Source organism: Amblyomma americanum, chromosome 2, assembly GCF_052857255.1.
Source record: "Amblyomma americanum isolate KBUSLIRL-KWMA chromosome 2, ASM5285725v1, whole genome shotgun sequence".
NCBI classification, from domain to species: Eukaryota; Metazoa; Arthropoda; class Arachnida; order Ixodida; family Ixodidae; genus Amblyomma; species Amblyomma americanum.
The window spans coordinates 146,182,704-146,195,165 of record NC_135498.1 but is presented as its reverse complement, the minus strand read 5'-3'; the positions used below and the strand labels follow the sequence as shown (position 1 = coordinate 146,195,165).

The following is a 12,462-nucleotide window of genomic DNA, read 5'->3' as shown; positions in this document are numbered from 1 at the left end:
CCATCAGATTTCTAGACCTGAAACTCACTTTCAAGCAGAACCACACTTGCTGGTCGTACGAACCGGGTAGCAATAAGCCATTGCTTCCCTACACTTCGTGTCACTCAAAACTGGTAAAACGTGCCGCAGCTAAGTCGTGCTTCACCAGTGCTCTAAGTAAGTCTTGCTTTCATTCATTACAAAACAGTTTCAAGCACCACACCTAACGTCTCTTGAGGGCTGGTTATCCCAAACTGCTTGTCTCTGTATCGGAATCCTAACGTCTCTTGAGGGCTGGTTATCCCAAACAACTGCTTGTCTCTATGTCGGAATCCACCCTTCGAAGTTTGATTGAAAAAGAAAAACCACCTAATCCCGTTAACAAGGAAAAAGAAAAGACCACCATGGTCCCCTACATTCACCGTTTCACACACAGGCTGAAAAAAATTGGTAAGCATGCAAAAGTTAAGAGTTGTTTTCTCGGCTCCCGATAAGCTAGGTAAGATTTGTAAAAAAGTTCATTCACTATATGTCGCGAAAGAATGTACCATTAATCCCGAGAACCGTTTCGTAGCTTGCCAAGAAGGTGTTGTCTATGTCATCCCACTATCATGCGGCAAACAATATATTGGCCAGACGGGCAGATGCCTTAACGAACGCCTCTAAGAACACAACAACAACATGTATAACACCGTGAAAGGGCATCTAGGCATTCATTGTAGAGATTGTGACAGGAAAAATTGCCGCCCGGACTTCAAGAAGACCAAGGTGACAAGCAAGCACAAGATTCTGCTAACTCGTGAAATCATCGAAGCCGAAAAAACTCGCCAGGTCAGTAGACACATACATTAGCAGCCTCTCTTTGGCAATTTCATCTAAAGAATTGGACTTTTTAGCCACACGCAAGTGACATAGCAATGGCTTCTTCGGTGTCATGAATGAATGTGCATGTTGTTCTTTTTGTTGTTTGGTGGCCACCTATTTATTTCCACGCTCCAAGCAATAAAATTTCAGTTGCAAGTCGGCGCCCGTCTGTGTGTCTTCCTTTTGTCCGTGTCCGAGTTCGCACTGTTCTTCAAGAAAATGTCGTACCAACCTGCCCAAGCATCCGGTTTAGCGGTTTGTAAAACAAATAGAAAGACTAATTTTTATAATGTCTAGAATCCCATCAAAAGGCCTTCGTGTTGATTCAAGAAGTGCACAGTTTTGAATGAGTTCAATGTTTTTCCCAAAGAATGGGAGGAATATGCTGCACAGCATGGGTGGCGGCTTTTAAGTGCAGGAACTGCCCTTGGACTCCATGTAACGCTGCAAAGCACACTGTTGCTTGCAAAATACTTTACGACATCCCTAGAATAAAAGTACTTGTTGATCACAAACCTAAGCCAAGACAGCATGGAGAATGTATTAGGGATTGTGCACCGGTGCTTCTGTTGCAATGAAAAGCCAACTGTGCGGCAGTTTTTGATAATTGTCAACAACCTGGCTTTCTACAGCCTCGCAAAGCCACCAAAAGGAGCAAACGTACCTGCAGAAGTAGTGACTACCCTCTTGCAACCATCTGATGTCCCCAAAGAAAAAAATGCACAAATGACTGAAATTGGGGATAATTTACTGGATGGTGGAAACTTGGCTTCTGCTTGTAGAGGTGCTCGAGGAGCACAGCAGTCTGAGCGATCATCAGGGCTATGTCGACAAAAAATGTGACAGCCAACAAATTTTTTCTACAGCTGGCTATGTTGTCAGAAAAATCCTTAAAAGACTTCCTAGCCCTGAATGTGCAACACGTTTTAGCACTTTGCCTCTGCAAGCAGAGTCAAACAATAATGCCTCGCTTACTCGAAATTTTGACCATGGAGGCTTAGTTTACGCACCAAGGCCAGTTGAACGGCTCATAGCAATGCTTGAGGATGCATTTACCGTGTTTTTAAGCCGCAATAAGGTACATGCAGATAGAGCTTCCTGCACTTTTTTGAGTAACATCAGCTTCAAGGTGTGGGCTGCGGAGAGCATGGACATCGAATTACGATAGAAGTTATCAAGTTTTACGCCTTGACAAGGATGCATTTCTTCGTAAAGGCAGTAAACAGAAAGTGCGGCGCGCAGCGAGAAAAGAAAAAGCTACTGAAAATGAGGCACTGTCAGTGGCCTCGCACTTTGCACAAGGCTCAAGGAAAGACATTACTGCACTGTTGCCATGAAACCTTGTGTAATGAAGACGCTCCACCCTGCAATTTGTCCCGCTTCCTTTTCTCGTCTTGGTACCATGTGCGAGACGTGTTTTTACGCATCTTTACGCCGCAATAGGTTGTGCCCAACATAACACTTGCATCCGCTCCTGCGGTGGCATGCTGCCAGCGTTACAGCTGGTCCAAGTCGAATCTAGATGACAAGAGAGCCTATGACAGAGTTTGCACTGTCTTTAACAATTTAAACGCCCTTTCAGAGCAGTGACAACAGCCTATACACGATCAACCGACTGAACCAGAGAGCACTACCCCCACAGGGGCTTGTTGTGCCCGTCACACGCCAGCGGGCAGTAGCACCATCTGCCCTGCGGATAGCAAGACATTTCAGCTGCGCCAGCCCAGTTGCGATCCTAGGAAAACCTTCTAGCTTCTATACTCGGTCTTTGCCACCGCCAACGGTGACTGCCACCGCTTCTGTGTTGCGTACCTGTCACCCAGGGTGTTCACACCTTTCCGAAAAGAAATTTTGTGGAGTGTTTTTGACACTATGGATTTGCCTTGCGCCCCTCCGCCGAACATCGCAAAGACGAAACGCGAAAATTACAACACCATGTCGCTGAAATGGAAACGTGCGATAATGAAATTTTGGAGAAAGGACAGGCGCAAGCGGATGTCGTGAAGTTCCAGCTTTCCAAGCAAACAGTTTCGGACTACATTCGAAACAAGACGAATAAATGATCTGCCTTAGAGAATTCACACTCAAAGGATAAAAAAAAAAACGACCGCAAGGGCGATTATAAAGAGCTGGAAGACGTGCTTAAACTGTGGCTGAAAGGGGTCCTGGCAAAGAACTTTCAAGTTTCCGGCGACACGCTCAAACAGAAGGCCGAGACTCTCGCTACCCAGATGAACATTAAGAACTTCAAGTTCACTGATGGATGGCTCCGCGGCTTTAAGAAGAGACACGGAATATCCTTCGAGAAGATGTGTGGGAAAAGTGGAGCCATCAACCACAGAATAGTGGCAGAATACCGCTCCAAGAAATTAATCTTTGTGCTGTGAAGCTACAGCCCTGAGGACATCTTTAATTGCGATGAAACAGGCCTATTCTAAAAGATGTAGCCGGATCGTTCGCTGTGTTTCTCGGGTGACCCATGTTCCGGAAGGCGGCACAGCAAAGAAAGAATTACTGTTATGGTCGGGCCGAACGCGACTGGTAACGAGAAACTCCCACTCCTTGTAATTGGAATGTCTCCAAATCATAGATGTTTCAAGGGCGCCAGAAACTTGCCAGCATGGCATATGAGTAACTCAAAAGCATGGATTACCCAGCCCTTCTTCAAGGATTACGTACGCCGCTTGGACAGGATGTTCCGGTCCCAGCAAGGCCGAGTGGTGATTTTTGTTGACAATTGTGCAGCACGTGGCACTGTAAACAACCTTCAGACCATCTGGCTGGAATTTTTGCCCCCGAACACTACTAGTGCGCTGCAGCCTATGGATCAGGGCGTGATTGCTTGCGCAAATGCAAGCGCAAATACAAGCGGATGTCGTATCACGCAGGCGCGATTTGTTCACATGATATAAGGTTAATTTTTTCATTTCACAATTTTTTTGGACTGTTCTTTAATTCAGACATTTTCCCGTCCCCTTGAAGTCCGAAAAACCAGTAGGCGACTGCACATGCTTGGAACCTCAACTGCATGCATGGTGAGCGCATTTTGCGCTGCTTTTTAGAACAAATGCTGCCTTGAGGATGCACAAGGAGCAGACGACAGAGTAACTATTTTGTACACGACTGCAAGAGTGGCTACAAAGAGCACAAATTTGTTCGGTGTGATGATCTTCCTACGTCGTCTCAATTCTTAACAGTAGATAGCTGTTAAGTTTTTATAACAGGTGAAAGCTAGGGACACAGGAAACTACCAGAGGTGCTCTCATGTCCTTAGTCGAAGTGGATCCATTAACGATGTAGAAACACCAACTAATAAGGGAAAGCTTGATGAGGCTTCAAGTGCCCTTAATAAGACCGAATTTGGGGACCACGTCAGCCTACAGTGACCAGTGACATCTAGGTTAACATATAGTATTACCTGGCTGGGTATGTGGCTCTAAAGAGGGTGATGGTTACGAAGTGTCAGGAATGTTTCGAGCAGCTTTTAACTTCTGCTGAAGATGCGGATGAGGGTCTCCCCTCTTTTACAGATGATTGCTATCAAGAAGGCCTGTCCTTCAGTACAGCTATTTACATTTGTGGAAGTGTTATAAAATGTGTTTACAATGTTGCTCAATTGAAACAAGTTTCAATGAGACAGTATGTTTGAAGTTCTTCACATCATGCAGAATGTGTGAAGTGTAGGGTGTCAGGGACACCGGACGAACTGACGAACAACATAGTGAAGTTCTTCCTTTTTACTAGGCTTCATTATTTTTACGAAGTCCCTCAATAAAGCTATCGACCTTAAGCTAGCTAAAGAAGAAAACATATCTGAAACTTAAAACAACAATTAACATATGTTATTTTGTATTGGACCGCTTACTAGCCTCATTGGCTATCGGTCCGAATATCTGTGTATACATTTTGTTTGTGTTACTCAATAAAGACTTCTTGACTTGACTTGAATATATGTTGCACTTACCCCATGTCCTCTCTTGTTTGATGTAAAAAAAATCAATTAAAACAATGTCCAATATGTTTGTTATGAGAGAAAAAAAAACCATAGTGTTGGCTACAATTTAGGAATTTGTTCAATGCTTTATTTAGTCAAAAACGCATTCGAACAAATAACTGTCGCTAGATAGTATTTTTCCAGTTCGCTCTACCTGAAGCGAACTTGCCAGCTTTTCCTTCTTGTGCGCCTCGTGCTCAGCAAAGTGCTCAGCAAAGTGCGTCACTTTTGATAGCGGCGCCGCATCCCCACTTCGGCTAAATGTCACAAACTGCAATGCACCTGCGATTGTAGCTCATCGTTTCAGGAAACTAACTGGGGCTTCTAGAATTAGTACCGTACCAGCATGCCAGAAAAGGCATGAGATCCGAGAGCAATGTAAAATGAAAATTGGATTTTAGGGAAAAGAAATGGCGCAGTATCTGTCTCAGATCACGGAAGTCACCTGAACCACACCAGCCTACTACATCTTTAAGGCTGAGGACACCTGTGGCTAAGCCGTTGGTGGCCGCAAGAGAATGGAAAAAGGAGGGAGTGAAATAAGAAAGGAGGAAAGAGGTGCCATAGTGGAGGTCTACGAAATAATTTCAACCACCTGGGGAGCTTTGACATGCACTGACATCGCACAGCACAGGGGCACCTTTGTGTTTCGCCTTCATCGAAACACTAAACCCAGATAGCTTGTGCTATCTGCGTTGAGCATGTGCTTCCTGCTCTGTACTAAAAAGGTATGTAATACTGCTCATGTTTTATTTTCATGCACGCAATTTGTCTGTTCTTATGTGCACAGTCCTTTTGTCCCGAATACGCAAAGAGACAGCAGCAAAGCACGTAGAAAGAGTGCGGCTTCACAGAAACTGTGAGCAGACTTGATGCGAGCGGTTGCAACTTCTTCGCCAGCCTATGGTGACACCATAACTCTCAGCAAAATTCAGGAGGACCTGCTCACACGAAAGCGAAACATGGCGCAGAAAAGCGTAGGCAAGTCTTCCGGCCACTGACCCAATAAACAACAATAAAGGGAGTTTCTTGGGGGCACATGTTTATTCGGACTGCCTGAATTTTTCGAAATTTTTGAGGACCCTTGGGTCTCCAAAAAATCGGTCATCAACTGCATACACAATGGTGATGAAACAAGACTTTTTTTTTTAAGTGCCCCCCTCCAGAACTCATGCGCTAAAGGAGAACCCATGTATGAATGGCAAGAACATAAAGTTGCCTGTGACTATGCTTTTGAGTGCAAGTAGGGATGGAAGCAATAAATGCACAGCATTTGTCATAGGAAACTTTAAGCATTGCCGCAGCTTTCAAGATACCGCCAGAACAACTGTACGCTACCGCCACAATGGTAAGGTGTGGATGACATGACTGCTTTTTCACAACTGGAGTACAGAATTCAATAAGCGCATTGAACGACAAAAGAGGAAGGCCGCACTGGTGCTTGATAACTGCAGTGTGCATTATTGCGTGCTAGAGCTTTCAAGTTTGGGAGTCTTCTTCCCCTTTACACCACTTCAGATTTGCAGCCTATGGATGCTGGCGTAATCGCCAATTTCAAGGTGCCACACAGCCACCGCGTCCTGAACAGGTTAATGCTTTCCATGTAAATGGCTATGAGAACTGGTGAGCAACCTGGCTTGAACATAACCCTGCTGATAGCAGTTCAATTCATCCTCAGAGCATGGTTCGAAGGCAGTGCTTCAATGGTGAAGGACTGCTTCAGGGAGGCAGGCTTCATTTGAGCTCGCATTGCTGCTGCAAGTAATGTTTGCCAAGCTCCGAGGGAAGTGATGATGCTGGAACTGTGGTCTGCGTACAACGGCGACATATCAAGAATGGATGAGTTTCTGCATGCTGATGATGCAGTAGAAACATCTGAGCGCCTCACCGACGAGGCAATCGTGGCATACATGCAAGCGGCAGGCAAGAACGATAGTGGTGACACTGACGACACTACAGATCAGTCTCTCCAAGTTGTGTCTTCACAGGAGGCTCTGCGGATAATTCAGTCCCTCAACTTCTTTTCTCGAAAGACCTTCCACTTGACCACATGGAGTAACTCTACGTTTTCGAGAAATATGGCGGTCAGCTTTGCATGAAGCAAGCGAAGCTGATAGAATATGGCTTTTCCCTGAGCTAGTGAACAAGTTCCAGTTGAATGAAATCTTTGAACCTTTATCATGACTTTTTTTTTTGGCAGACCCAGTAATAACAATTACTAGGTTATAAAAATGACACCTTCTTGGCACTTGAGTATTCTTATAAGTAGAGCCCGACTATACTGGTAAAGCTATGCCGGTACCAACAAAATGGCTCAAATGTACTCTAAGTGAATTGTAACCACAGAAGAATGCTACATGATGTCACTGAAAAAAATCGGCTCTTCATCCGCACAAAATAAATTCACTGAAAAAAAATTAAAACTGGGTTCTGAAATAAACTACAGAAAAAATGCGCAAAATTTTCAAAAAATATAAACTGAAAGTCCAAGTCCTATATACAAGCTATTTATTTAGCCAAGGGCACAGAGGAAGACTATATAGGAGTGGAAACTCCGCTGTCTGCGGCGACCAGAAAAGGTCACAAGCCCGCAGCGCCACTATCATGCTGGCGGCCTGGAAAGAAACTACCGCCTGTTTCGGTTGCCAAGGCAACCGGTTGAGCGTGTTGCTCCCGTTCGGCCGCGCGCACCTGACTTCTATTGAGGGCACTCTCACGCGCTTCTTTACCGCTGGTAGCCCGAAGAGCAACTGGTGCTACGATTTAAGCACAGACAACAACAAGAACTGTTGCTGTTTGAATTAAGGGCGTAGAAATACTACGTCACGGAATGCCCGCTGAAGCAAACACTCGTGTTGTCTGCTTTGAGTGCGCGCCGCCGGAGAGCGCGCCGAAGCAGCCTGCCCAGGTGCTGCATTTTTTTTTTTTTCGATGCTGCTTCTACGACACGCCGCACGGAGCCGCCACTGCATGCGACCCCGTCGGCGCATACAATTGTGATTTTATCTGGTCGCCTGCGCTCGCTCGTGCTGACGGGAGTTTCGCCTCCTATATAGTCTTGCTCCGTGGCCAAGGGTCATATATACACGAACTTCCGCTCTTAAAAAAAAAATTTGGGGTCTATTTGGGCTTGGTTAATAGGAGTCTTCTGTACCTATGACACAGAGTTTTGGAAGAGCAACACAGGACACATTTTTTAAAGAGTGCAAAAACTAAACAGTGCTTCACTGTTGGACATCGAGCCAGCTCCACCTTCTGCAACACCGTAAGCAGCTAAAATTGCAGCAAAGCTACTGAGAAAGGATATGAAAGACCCTATGCAGAGTAAAAAAATGTAGCAAATGGCAAAAAAAAAAACGCTCACAAAGCTGCTTCGTCTTCCTGTGGGAGCTTAACAATACTCTGCATGCAGGGCTTGTTTGAAGTATCTTAAAACTCAAGGTGTTGGCTAGGAATTGAAAACCTGTCACTGTAGTGGAGAGTTCATCAATACACACTTAGCTAGTTGGTGTCAAGTAACCGTACATTGAACAGGGCCCAATCTAGTACACTGTTCTTCCCAACTTCTAGTGTGTGTTCTGTTAGTTTCCTTTTCCCTAGTTCGTTGTTTTTTTCTTGCTAGTTACAATGTCACAAATGGTTACACTACTTTGAAGTCGCATTTGACAGTGATCAGCTGTTGCTGTGCTTACCTGGAGATGTAATGGGCTTCGTTCAGACCCTACCTTTGAAACATGACATGTAGCAGTTGTGACGGGAACAATCTCAGTCATGCTGGTGCCAACAAACGAGGCTTTTCGAATGAACAAGAGATGAACAGCCGGCTGGTACTAAGCTCGATCTCACCAGGCCTCCGAATGCACTTCCTTAAGGAGCCTGTAGAAGACGAACATTGTATAAAACCGCCGTGACCTGCTTCTGCATGTGAGGATGGAACGCCTAAGTGAGTAACGAAGAGAAGATCAAGGCAACGCATACAAAGTGGCAGAAGCAAGCGAATCAGCACCGCTGCTCAGTGCAAGACAGTATTAAGCGGAGAGCACTGTCTCTCCACTGGCATTTTGGAAAAACATCATTCAACCACACCGCCACAAATTCAAAACCTGTACAGCAACCCTGTTACAACGTTCATCAAGAGCCACATGAACTTCCCCCAAAAAATATGAATAGCACTAGGACAAACAAAAGTGAATAAGCTTGCCTTGGCGAACACAAAAGTGAATAAGCTTGCCTTGGCGACCAATGTAGTAGCCAAAAGCCAGTTTAGCTACTCAATGCAAACAGCTTAATACCCCTGTCACACGGGCACTTGTAAGGCCTTAGAAATTAAGGTCCTTTTCCGAAAAGGCACGTGACGCGCATCTACACGGCAAAGCGTCGAGACCTTTGCGATAAAAGTCCGTAGCCATAAAGGCGGCCGTCAGCGGCCTTAAAGTTGCTTAAAGGAGCAACCCAGACGGCAGCGCCAGCTAGCGAGCTTAAAGAATAAAAAAATGACGCAATTTTTAGTTTTGAAACCGTAAAAAAATATCTTCTTTATCTTACTGAATGGTTAATTTTGCGTTACAGTGCACTTAACCAGAGAGGAGGCTATGACTAAAGACATCCACGCTGCTAGGAAAGGACTTGAACGCTTTTCAGCAGCCGCATCGACACACACGTGCTTGCGCATCTCGCTTTGCTGTTTTTTCTTTGTTTGCTCTTTGTTGTGTGCGTGTTTTGAGTTTGCTTATGTGCACAAAGACACAAGCAACAAAGCACGCTTCTCGAACACAACGAGGAGCCGAACGGAAAAGTGCGCCTACCGTGGTCGGACCGAGAACGATGAAAAAAAAAAAACATTGTTTCAAAATATCCGTTTCACCGTCAGAACGCTCATTTATTATCGTGATAGCTACTTTTTCTAACATAAACAAAAGCACTCTTAGCTGAAGTGCTACCGTCTGCTCTAATTTCATAATGTTACTAGCGCCACTTCACACACAGCGGTGACTTTTGGCATTCACGGAGGCCGCGTTCTAGCTCCTTTGGATTTGCCGTGTAGCAGCGTCGCTGCTCCTTTTCGGTTTTCCTCCTTTAGTGCATTAAGACAACTTTACGGCAAAGGCCGAGAAGAAGTCCCGTGTGACAGGGGTATGAGTTACTTAAACTGCCCATTCAATTTAGCACTCTTTGAAGTTCCGAGAGCCTAGTCACTGATACTCCTGTCGCATGGCAAACCTAGCATCAGGTCCTCAGATTGATGCTCTGTCCAGATGTCGTTCACTTACTGCAATGATAAATGCCAAAAATAAATGCAAACGAGTGCAGTTGGGGGCCTCAATTACAACTGTCTGAAAAACAAACTTGTTCTTCAAACAAAAGGCACAGGCAAAATAGGCTGCTTTCAAAGCAAACAGTGATGTCACATGCAACATACGGCATAGGTGTGTTCCTACCACATTAGGCGTTGTAAGCCCCACATTTTTGGTAAACTCATGAAGGCTGTTCTGAAAAACTTTCATGTACAGGTGCCCCAAAAGTAATACGGAGCGCGCGAGCGGTGGCCGAACTGGAAAAAACTGCATGCTAGCGCGCTCTATCAGCAGATGCGGGTAAAGGAGCGAGGGGGCAGTGGCACATCCGGCTGACCCATCTCGATAACTTGATGCTCGCGTTATCGCCGTCACGAGCGAAGCTGCGCTGCTATCATCCCTGCCCGCCCTGCCCGCCAGGGGCAGGGAAAAGCAAAAAGCGCAAGCTGCCGAACGCCAACTTTCTGCACAGCCCGGACGAACAACAAACTCTTGCATGAGGTATTGAAAGCGCCCCTGGCGGGCATTGATGGTAGCAGCTCGTGGCGGCGATAACGCGAGCATCATGTTATCGAGATGGGCCAGCCGGATGTGCCGACGTACCCTCGCTATTTGCCGTGCATCTGCTGTTAGAGCGCGCTAGCATGCAGTTTTTCCCAGCTCTGCCACAGCTCGCGTGCTCCGTATTACTTTTGGGGCACCTGTACTCATCTGATGGAAGGGAAGCAGAATGCTTTTTGTGCATTGAAAAGTGTGGAGGCAGTTGACTGTAAAGACGTTTACATTTTACTCTAAGTCATTCTAGTTCTACAGACATGAACTTGAACGGCTTCTGAAGGCAATGGCATGGAGTCTGTAATATCAACCATTAAGTAGGCCTGAAAAACTTTACTGCTAACAGTTCTATGTATTACTGCAGAGGTCTTTTACATCAATAGTCAAAATCTCAGTGAATGTTTCATTTATATATATAGAATATTGGTCCTTCAGCTTCGAAAGCAAGATTTGAATATAATCCCCTTCCAGTGATAACGACCCTTATCAGTAACAGCCCACAGGCCGATTTACTTACAAAACACACAGCGTGCACCCACTAGAGCGGGATCACATCATTAAAATCGAGTGAAATTTTAAAGTTCAGTGGCTGACACCAAGCTCCAATTACTTGCAAAAATTTTCTGATATGTGTGGCCAATATTATGAGCTCCGCTATGCCATCAAAGGACACTATAGCCCTCACCACCAAGCTAGAGTTTGGTCATTCAGTCAACACAAGATGCCGAAACACAAAAATTATGAAAACAAAGAGGTCATTTCTTTTTGAGGGAGCGGAGGCGTACATGTACCAGCATTACTAGTATTGCCACTTGCCTCTCACAGCCGTCACTTTTTCGGGAAACGCACTCACAACTGCACGGCACGCACACCTCAATAAACTGCAAGACACACACGTCAATTCGGGGAGGCTAGAATGCGCGCAGTGACGGTTCCAAGGGGTGGCGAAGGGTGCCACGGAGCACGCCGATAGCATCTGCTTAAAACCAACTACAAGGCAACGTAAGGCACAGGATTGTGCGTTAACAAGTTTCTACCCAATGCATGACACAGTTGAACGCTACGTTGAAAACAAAGGTATCCCCGACAACCAAACCTAGAACCGACAGCATAGTGCAGAACGAAAGCAAATGCATCGATATCTTCCTTTTGAATACTGCGCATTCGCAAGGAATGTAGTAACAGAGTTCTTTTTAGCGCACACCTTTCAAGGATGGCACAGGACGACAACGGACTGTCCTGCCTTCCTCGTCCTTTGCTGTGTCGTCTTTGTGTGCGCTAAAAAGAACTCTGCGAATGGACCAACTAGACCCACAGTGCATGTTATTAGAATGTTATAACCCCACCCCCGAACCACCCACAGCCTAGCTGCTAACGACGAAAATAAACATAATCACTTACCTTGCCGCAACGACAACACAACACACGTGCGCTTGGCCAGGCTTGGCGCGCATTTGGATGGCTGCGGATGCGACGGATGCGAGCGGCACCATGGCGCTTTCAAGTGTGAAATACTTGGTATGCTATTCAAGACAAAAAATAATAATGTTGTTACGCTGACTTGTGCGTAAAAAATTTATTACGACTAATATTAATCTTTTGATGGAGATTTGTGTTTTGAAAATGAAAATTGGATTTTAGGAATTGGATTTTAGGAAATGGAAATGCGCCCCGCCGCGGTGGCTCAGTGGTTAGGCGCTCGACTACTGATCCGGAGTTCCCGGGTTCGAACCCGACCGCGGCGGCTGCGTTTTCATGGAGTAAAAACGGTAAGGC

The 12,462-nt window shown here is 45.6% G+C and overlaps 1 long non-coding RNA gene across 2 annotated transcripts in view; it reads right to left on the bottom strand.

The window, feature by feature from the left end:
* Positions 1–12,169, bottom strand: part of LOC144121869 (uncharacterized) — a 114,453-nt gene extending 102,284 nt beyond the window's left edge. The window contains exons 1-2 of one of the 2 annotated variants that reach the window (XR_013312717.1): positions 12,088–12,169; positions 8,530–8,713 (exon numbers count right to left, since the gene is read on the bottom strand). This is a non-coding gene — a long non-coding RNA (uncharacterized LOC144121869). The remainder of the gene's footprint in view (positions 1–8,529; positions 8,714–12,087) is intronic. The other variant, XR_013312718.1, reaches the window with a different exon arrangement.
* Positions 12,170–12,462: the final 293 nt, after the last annotated feature.